Consider the following 9,508-nt stretch of genomic DNA (forward strand, 5'->3'; position numbering starts at 1 on the left):
CCCACGTTGGCCAATTCCACACACAATTTTAGCAATTATCTTTTCCATCACCTTTGCTCATTCCATCCCACTATTTCTGTATGGACCCACCATTAGATTGTAAATTCTGTTGAGGGCAATGAGACCTTTTCTTTTCTTTTCCTCTCCCATTAGTACTGTGCTTTCATATATTAGTCATTTAGCAAATAGTAGTATAATAGTTCCACAACACTAGCTGGTAAAATGAAATTATTCATTTTTTTTCACTATGAAACTGTTAATGTAAAACAACAACAAAACATAGTTGTAAGCTAGGACCACACAGTACAGTCAAATCATTATTAATCACCAAGTAAACTCCAAACTCAGGCAAGTGAGTTATTTGTGCCCAGGGCAATTTTTACATTATGATTTCTCCACTATGTCCCATGATGGAAACACATTTAATTAATTAATTGACAACACTCCAGTTGACTCTATGAAGCATTAGACTGTGCTTACTTTGAAGTTGAGGAAGAATTTTCTCCTACCCAAAGCAGTAAAATAATTTTTTTGTATTTATGCCATGAAAGAAAAAGGCCACACCGTCTCTGAAAAGATTTAGCTTTTTGAGAACTGCAATATTTCAATTAATGACACTCCTTCAAATATCTTAAATCCTGCTTTCTTGCTCAAAATTCTATTATCATAAATTTATTCTGTTGTGTTAGGCCAAGTGAATTAGCAAAGTAAAGAGGAAAATAGAGCCAATTGTTCAGATAATTGAAGCAAAATACTTTTTTTCTCATTATTGTATATTTTCAGATAAAATGTTTTTAAAAACCTGATTACATATGGAATTATCCCAGTTTCCTCTCTAATAATGTGTATAGTTAGATTATATTATTTAAAGTTTCTGATTCTTATGAACTTTCTGACTTTGAGGCTTGTTCTATGTAGGTAAATAACTCCATTAGCAAGGCTAAAATATGCTTAGGGAGTTGAGCTCAAAGTAAAATGTTAAGCTCCAGTTAATGAATTTAAGTATTAGAGAATTTACCCAAATAGATATATAAAAATCTCTTCCCTGGAGTCTGGATCCACATAAGTAAAATAAAATAAAGAATCAAAGTAATCATCTCAGTAAATAAAATCCCAAATTCATCTCTTGCATGCAAAATATGCAGATAGAACTTAAAACAACAACAACAACAAAAAAAACCTTTTGCTTGAATCATCCAAATTTGAACTTCACCTTATATTTTGTCATTTATATTTTTGTCATTTTTATCATTTAAAACTATTTTTTGTTTTCTAAACTTTTTCTTCATTTCAAAATAAGATATAATGATTTTTTTTTTCCCCTGTCATGGTGTAAGTAGAAAAGGGCCAAGAATTTGTTCTTTAGAAAAAAAATTACCTACCAAATAATCTAAGAAAGAATCATAAACTACATTTCCCTCTTTATTTATGACTATCACTCTTATATATTAGTTTTCTCTTTGTTTCTAAAATATTCCACAATTGCCTATTTTGTGTATTTTACTTTTCCATTAAAATATTTATTTAAAACATCAAATACAATGAATTGGAGATAGCTAGCTTATTATGCAGGAAAGATAAATTTGTTGAACATATAAAAAAGCATACGTAGGTAAATTAAAAGCATAAATGTAAAAAGTAAAATGAGAAAGACTTAGAAATTTGTAGTGAAGAATTCTTTAAATCCAAAGACATACCATAGGGACGCCTGGGTGGCTCAGTTGGTTAAGAGTCTGCCTTTCGCTCAAGTCATGATCTCAGGTCATGAGCCTGCTTCCTCCTCTCCCTCTGCTGCTATTCCTGCTTGTGCTCTCTCTGTGTCAAATAAATAAACAAATAAATAAATAAATAAAATCTTCAAAAATCACACAAAAGACATGCCATGAAGAAAAACGAGGGAGTGAACACATCGGTTAAGGCCTTTTTCATTCAAAAGAGGATGGCTTTTGAGAATATGAGTACAGGTTGATATTGTTCTAGAACTGTAGCAGTTATTCTAAGAATGACAAAGATTTAATATCTAAAATATGACCCATGCAAGTCAATAAGAAAAACAAACAAGAAACTGAGTATAAAAATTGTCAAAGAAGAGGGAAGAAATTCAAATGACTCACAAATATATGAAAAGATGATTAATCTTATAACTACTCAGGTAGTTGTAAATTAACATAGCAATTAGATATTTACATGCATCTAATTATTGAAATTTAGGAAGTACCTATATTAGGATGTAAGAAGACAATTCCTTAAGTCATTGCCTATGACAATGTAAACTGGTATAACTTTTCATGAGACATATTTGGCATGTTTTGATGAAATTGAGTATGCATATAATTTATTATCCAAAGATTCTACTACTGGGTATTTAACAGAGAAATTTTTGCATAGCCTATTGTTGTCTTTGTGTGTGTGTGTGTATGTGTGGTAGCAAGAATACAAAAGCAAACTAGTTGTCTATCACAATGGAAATGGATAAGTAAAAAGAAGGCAGATACAGAGAATATGGTATTATGTTGGAGTTACAATCAATGAACCAGACGTACAGCAAAACGAATAGATCCTCAAACATTGGGTTAAAAATCAAAAGAAATAGAACATTTATAGCTTCACACCACATATGAAATGAAAATATATACATATACAAAACAGCATTGCATTATTCAACAATACAGGTATTACCAAATACATATAGCAAATAAAAATAGAATGTGTATAGAATGGGACAAGCTTTGTTCATGAAGAAGAAAAAAATCATAAAACAGGAGAAGAATCTCATGTAGACCAAAAGTGATGGTGATTCTGTTGTGAAAACAAAATGTCATAAAAAAGGCCTTTATATTTCATTCCTCATGAAATCAGAGATGTTTACCTTTTCCTTTGATACTCTCACTGTACCAAATCACATAATGATATTTATATTTCTCAGCTCTGAGTTTCCTTTGATTGACTTCCGCCTTATCCACCTTATCTTTGTTTGTTTCTTTGTTCGTCTCTGCTTCTTGTTGACTCACAGTCTCCTGTTTTATTGTAGTACTTTAAAGTCTAGGCTCCCTATCCAGCCGGAACCTGCTTTGCCTTCTTTCTCTGCCTGTTACTCCCCCTGCTTGTGCACATGCTCTCTCTCTCTCTCTGTCAAATAAATAAATAAAATATTTTAAAAAAATATATAAAGTCTACTTATTTTTAGTTAGATAGTAAGCTCTTGATGTAATTAACTCATAATTTTATAACTTTGAAATATTCACATAAAGGTTCCAAGTTTTAAAAAAGCAAGAGATATTTTATTTCTATAATACATATTGACTGCACTGCCAATGATGGATTATAGCTAACAAAAATGATTCCACTACTGGAATTGTTTACTCCTGATAGGGGAAGATGTCAGAGGATCAAGGAAGACTCTCTGCCCTTCTAAGTATTTTCTCCATATGCTGGCTATTACCTACATTTTCTTTACAAGCTATGTCATTTTTCTACTCCACAATTAGTCATGTAGCTCACATTTGTAAAGCTCTGTTAAGAGCAATGGACCTTAAAAGAATGATTGGAAGGGCCAGGGAATAAACAACAGAGCAAAAGGATAACATTTTCAATAATTTATTTATTTATTTATTTATTTATTTATTTATTTATTTATTTAATTTTCTTTTTTTGCTTACAGTTGGCAACTATCATCTGCAAATATGAAGAATTCTTTAGTTCAGGACTAGATCTTTCCCTTTCTTTCCAAAAGAACATAGGATGAAGTACCAACAGAGACCACACAGGGTTCCTAGACTGGGAACCAAAGGTAAAAATGAACCTTACTCCTGCCTCACTGCTTGTATTAGATGAGGCCTAGTGGAGAACTTTAACCAGCACCTGAAGGTTATGAGGTCGTACTTCCATGGTGTCTGTGGAGGCCACACGGGGAGCCAGAATTCTTTTTCCTACCCAGCAACAATTAGCAGGCTCCACCTGCAACACCCCAACTATCAATGGAGGCTGAGCAACAAACCTGGACTTTCATACCCACTTAGCAATAACCCACTGGCACTCCTCACTTTCTCCATCAGAGTATTGTCAGAGGATACCTACTAAAGCAAAATATTTGAATAAGATTTGAACTTTCATAATATACCCCAAATGTCAGATTTTAATGACAAATTACTCAAAAGGAAATAAAAGAACAATATATGTCTACACTCAGGTGAAAAAGAATGAATTTATCTGACAAAGATTTAAAATTAGCCATCATAAAAATATTCTATTAAACATTTGGGAGTATGCTTGAAATGAATGAAAAATGTAGAAAGTTTCAACAGAGAAATAGGAAATATAAAAACTAAATGGAAAATTTAGAGCCAAGAAATATAATCACCACGGTAAAAAGCTCCATGTATGACCTAATTCACAGAATGGAAAGAACAGAAGATAGAACCAATAAAGTTTAATAGACAAAAATCTGTAGATCCAAGAAACTAAGCAAACACCAAACAAGATAGAAAGTAATCCATGCCGAGACAGGTTATAATTAAACTTCTGAAAACTAGTGAAATAGAAAATGTCTTGAAAGTGGTGAGAGAAAAGCAACCCCTTAGCTATAGGGGGAAAATAATTTGAATGACAGAAGATTTCTCATCAGAAACCAGGAGGTCTAAAGGAAGTGATATAATATTTTTGATGAACTGAAAGAAAAGAACTGTCAACCCAGACTTCTATATGCAAGGAAAATCTCCTTTAAGAATTAAGGTAAATCAAATAATCTCAGATGAAACAAAATTAAAGGCCAACAAATTAAATTTAGCTTAAAAGAATGGATAAAGGAGCTTCACTAATTAGAAAGGAAATGATTTAAGGAGGAATTTTGGAATATTAGGAAGGAAGAAAGAGCAAATAAAAGAGTGAAAATATACGTAAATCCTGTTGATATTCCTTCTCTTCTTGAACTTAAGAAAATAGTTAGTCGAAGTAAAATTGTAATGCTGTCCGACATGGTTCTCGATGTAGGTAGGTTATATACATACTGTGTATGTGTGTATCTCAGCCACTAACAAAGCTATACAAAGACAAAAAATATGATTGTAAGTCAAAATGGAATACTAATAGATTTTTCAAGTATCCCATAGGAAGGCAAAAAACAAAACAAAAAAACCAGAAATTTTTAAAAGAGGAAAAGACAGAAAACAAAAAATAAAATAGCAGACTTAAGCCCTAACATATTAATAATTTCATTCAATGTAAATTTAAAGACAGACAATGATGGAGTAGCTAAGAAAAGATTACCCAACTCCACGATATCTACAAGAAACTCACTTCAACTATAATGGCATAGGTAGATTGATAGTAAAAGCATGGAAAAAAGATAATACAATGTAAACATTAATCAAAGAAACCAGGACCAGCTCTACTAATATCAGGTAAAGTGAACTTCAAAGCAAAGAAAATTACCAGACCCAGAGACAAACCTTACGTAATGTTAAAGGGTAAATCCAACAAGAAAACAACAGCCTTCCAAATGTGTATGAACCAAACAGCAGAGCTGCAAAATATATGAAGCAAAACCTGATGGAATGGAAAGAAGAAACTGACCAGTTCACAATTATTGTTAGAGACTTCAGCATTCCTCTTTCAGTAATTGGTAGTACAACCAGACAAAAAATCTGCAAGGCAGAGAAGAACTCAATCACATCATCTATTGATGGAATCTAATCACCATTTACAGAACATTCCACCCAAAAAAGCAGAATGGACTCTCTTCAAAGACCCATGGAAAATATACCAACATAGACTATGTACTGATTCATAAAACAAACCTCAACAAATTTAAAAGGATTGAAATTGTACAAACTTGTTCTCTAATCACAATGGGATAAAAATAGAAATTAAAAAAGGAAGCATAAAAAGAAAATCTCCAAATACTTGAAAAATAAATAATGTACTTCTAAATCATCTGTGGGTCAAAGAGGAGATCAAAAGGGAATTATACAATATATTTTATATTGAACTTAATGATAATGAAAATACAATATATATCCATTTTTTTTGGACACAGTTAAAGCGGTTGTAAGGGAAATTTATAGCAGGAAATGCTTAGATTAGAAAAGAGAAAAGTCACAAATAAATATCTAAACTCCCATCTCAGGAAAGTAGAAAAATAAGAGCAGAAATATGTTCAAAGCAAGAAGGAATCCATTAGTAAAGATACAAGCATAAATCAAAGAATCGAAACCAAGAGAAAACCAAATGAAAATCAAACTGTTGGAATACAACGGATTCCTTAAAAAGATCAATGAAATGGATAAACATTTAGTGTGAGAGATAATTTTATATGTCAACTGGGCTAAGTCCTACTACCTGTTTTTAGTAAAAATCTACTCTAGATGTTGGTCTGAAGATATTTTTCAGAAACGATTAACCTTTAAATCAGTAGACTTTGAATAAAGCAGTTACTCTCCATAATGTGGTTGGGTCTTGTTCAATCAGTTGAAGGTCTTAAGAAAAAAAAACAAAAAACAAAAAAACTGGGATTCCCCAGGGAAGAAGGAATTCTGTCTTCAGAGTCAAAACTGCAACATCAACACTTGCCACCGACCTGCTAGCTGGTCTTGCCAGCTCCCGCAATTGTGTGAATCAATTCCTTACACAAACAAACAAAACTCTCTCTGTATTTACACATCCTGTTGGTTCTGTTTGTTTGGAGAACTCTAACTAACACATCTAGCACTCTGATAAAGGAAAGCGAAAAGACAACAATCACCAATATTAGGAGAAACAAGAGTCGTCACTACTGTACTGATATCAGAAGGATATCATAAGATATCATAAGAAGATACTGTGAATTACTGCCCAGATAAATTTCACAAGTTAGATGAAATGGGCCAAGTCCTCAAACGATGCACAAACTATCACAACTGACACAATATGAAATGGGTGATTCATATTTGAATAAGCCTGTAACTATTAATGGAATTAAATTAATCATTTACGCACTCATGAAAAAGAAATCCCGAGGCCTACCTAGAGGGTTTCACTGGAGAAAACTAGCGAACATTTAAAGAAGAATCAACATCAATTCTGCACATTTTTTTCCCCCAGAACATGAAAGTTAAGAATACACTTGCAAATTTATTTTACGAAGCCAACATTACCCTGGCTATGTGACTATAAAGGGGTAGCCTGAGGGAGATCTTCACAGTGATGACACGTTCTGTATTTTGATCATGGTGGTGGTTACAGGAATCTATGCATGCACTGAAATGGCATAGAACTATGCATACTTATTGTTCCAGTGTCAATTTCGTGGTTTGATTATTGTACTATAGTTATATAAGATTCAGACATCAAGGTGAAATCAGGAAAAGTGTGTGAAGGTTACACAGGATCTCTTGTACTATCTTTGCTACTCCCTGTGAATATATTATTTCAAAATTAAAAATTAGGAAAAAGGGGCACCTGGGTGGCTCACTGGTTAAGCCTCTGCCTTCGGCTCAGGTCATGATCTCAGGGTCCTCGGATCAAGTCCCACATCGGGCTCTCTGCTCTGCAGGGAGCCTGCTTCCTCCTCTCTCTCTCTCTCTGCTTGCCTCTCTGCCCACTTGTGATCTCTCTCTGTCAAATAAATAAAATCTTAAAAAAAAATTAGGAAAAATCTTAGAATTTCATGGGCTCTTTCAATTAAACTTTGGTGTATTATAATATTATTGGAGAACTAAAATTTCCCAGGATTCCCTGCCTTTGGATACTGTGAAACATGACAACTGTAGAAAGTAAGCTCTATGTAATTCATGCCAAAACATTGAACACAGTGCCTGATTTATGGTAAGTGAATACCAGGATACTAAGTAGTTTTAATAGTTTAGAACACAAAGGAACAAAAAATGACTCTGGGAATTTGTAAAACGGAAATTAATGGTCAAGTCTTCTCTGGAAAATGTATGATGGACTTTGTTTTTCTTGTAAATCTTTGAGATGATGTTCTCTTAGAGTATTATCTAGTCGAATGGTTACTTTCCTTCGACTGTTGGATACTTCTCAAACTAATCTTCCCATTGCCCACACCTTAAATCAGAGGCATAAAAAAATGTCACCTTTTGTTTATTGTAGATATTATCTACGTTAATGTATGTTATCTCATCTCACCTAAACTCCAATAATTCTAAGATATAAAAACTATAACTATACATATATGGGAATCTTTGATGAAGAAATGAAAGGAATTAGTAAACTTATATGACTATTGAGTGATTTTTTTTACATGAAAAATGCAATGTCATGTCAACAATCTAGGGAAAGAATAATAGTCTATATAATAGTCCTTAAACATGGATGGTTGCTTACTCTAAAGTTGGTTAATCTTCAGTATGTTTGTACATATCCATAAGTTTTTGGCAGTAGAACACAAAATTGTGCAGTCCCAGTTAGAGAAAAAAATGACATTTGATTGCTATAATATAATAATGATATAATCTCTTAATGTGTTTCTGACATAAAATATTATGATGTCAATAATCTTTTCATGCTTGGAAGTAGAGTGTTATATGCAATTTTGGTCTGAACATTTTAAACAGATGTTGGACTGGTAATCCATAAAAATAAGATGCTAAAAGGAATAAATACAGCATTCATATGAAGGAAAAAAAGCAGTTAGAGCTCTGTAGTTCACAGAGGGGAAAACAGAGTGGGTCCTCAAATGTATTCCTCCAGAAAATCAGTAACAGCAGCTTTGGTGGTGAGGCAAAAGGCATAGAGCATTTAGATACAACTTTTCGAAGTGACAGCTTTGGAGATGTGAGCCACTGAGCAGTTTGAATTTGGCCTACCTTAGGCTAAGCACTGCCATCAGATAATTTCTTGAGTTTTCTTTCAGAATTATGATGTTTTAAAAAAATGGACTGAACTGAGGTTTCAGAACATGTACCCCATTACCTTAATTAAAATAGAAAACCCAAGCCTGTCTCTAGTGATTGCCATGTTTGACTTCATCTCTTTCATAATCTTAATTGTCTCTTTAATTAAAGAATTATCTTAATGATCAGTTTTAAGATAGTTGGAGCCACGGTATTAGTGTACTCATTTCGAACTTGTAAGGAAAAGTCAGAGTCCAAGGTTAGGTAAGACAATGTAGCACATTTTTCTTAGATTTCCAGGCATAATTTTGTTCTCTAATCTTAACACTTAATGTGTTAAGGAACATTCTTCCATCCCTTTCCAAAACTTCCGATGGCTGCATAGATGACCAGAAAGAAGTCTCAAACTGAAGATTGTTGTTCCACAAGTGTGTGAAGGAAGATTTTTACTCACTTGTTGAAGATTTGGGTTAATGGTGTTTAGAGCTTTGGTTTTCTCAAGTTTCTAAAGTGTTCTCTTATGACAAATACACACTTAGCATGTAACGAAGTTTTGTTGTTGCTGTTGTTAAAAGCAGGATCAAGTGAAGTTTACTAAAGAGATCTTAAAACTAGCTTCTTGACAATCCTACTAGTGCAAATAAAAACTTATAATGAGAAATAGATGTAAAGAATTATTT

Source organism: Lutra lutra, chromosome 5 (genome assembly GCF_902655055.1).
Source record: "Lutra lutra chromosome 5, mLutLut1.2, whole genome shotgun sequence".
Lineage (NCBI taxonomy): Eukaryota > Metazoa > Chordata > Mammalia > Carnivora > Mustelidae > Lutra > Lutra lutra.